Raw genomic sequence first — 863 nt, 5'->3', positions numbered from 1 at the left:
TTTGTAGTTGCATTTTTGGAATTGTTTGGATATACTGCCCGAGTTCATTTTTATTTAAAGTGTGTTTTAATTGGACGAGTCTGTATTATATTGACTTGTGTATGTGCTGTGATTGACAGGTGGAGACACGTGAGGATGAGGAACAGAGTGTCAAGCTTGCTGAGATTTTGGAGTTTTTGCTCGCTGCTGGTTATTTCAGAGCACGTATTAAGGGACTGTCACCCTTTGACAAGGTATGGCAGACTTTACCCACCTGTACCAATCAAATTAAAGTGTGTTTGACACACTATTAGTTTATTTATGAACAGTCTCTGCTTGTACTTTAGGTGGTTGGAGGAATGACCTGGTGTATAACTACATGCAACTTTGACATAGACGTTGATCTGCTTTTCCAAGAAAATTCCACCATTGGTCAAAAAATGTGAGTGTGTAGAATAAACATATGAAGAATGAAAACTGACAGAAGCTTTTCTGTTCAGATTGAACTGAATTCTGGTTAATGCGATTGTCTGTATCTTTTCCATTTCCAAGTGCTCTGACAGAGAAGATTGTGTCAGTTCTGCCCAAAATGAAGTGTCCTCACCGATTAGAGCCTCATCAGATCCAAGGGTTGGATTTCATCCACATCTTCCCCGTTGTACAGGTATGTACACCTTCATATCTTTCGCATCTAAAAGAGCTGAAGACCTACATTACAAAAAACCTGGCTGAGTGATCAGTATGATTTTATGTTTTTAAAAGAAGTTTCTTTTTGCTCTTCAAGGCTGCATTTGTTTGATAAAAAATACAGTGAAAATAGTACTATTGTGAAATGTTATTACAATTTAAAGGGGTCATATGATGTGATTTAAATTTTTCCTTTC

General features: G+C 37.1%; 1 long non-coding RNA gene across 1 annotated transcript; it reads left to right on the top strand.

The window, feature by feature from the left end:
• Positions 1 to 123: 123 nt before the first annotated feature.
• Positions 124 to 637, top strand: LOC107682542 (uncharacterized). The gene is made up of 3 exons (XR_001633524.1): positions 124 to 233; positions 327 to 421; positions 532 to 637. It is a non-coding gene; the product is annotated as an uncharacterized LOC107682542 (long non-coding RNA).
• The last annotated feature ends 226 nt before the right edge of the window (positions 638 to 863 follow it).

This window comes from Sinocyclocheilus anshuiensis, unplaced genomic scaffold, assembly GCF_001515605.1.
Source record: "Sinocyclocheilus anshuiensis isolate Anshui unplaced genomic scaffold, SAMN03320099.WGS_v1.1 C32316826, whole genome shotgun sequence".
NCBI classification, from domain to species: domain Eukaryota; kingdom Metazoa; phylum Chordata; class Actinopteri; order Cypriniformes; family Cyprinidae; genus Sinocyclocheilus; species Sinocyclocheilus anshuiensis.
This window is presented reverse-complemented; position numbering and strand designations above follow the sequence as displayed.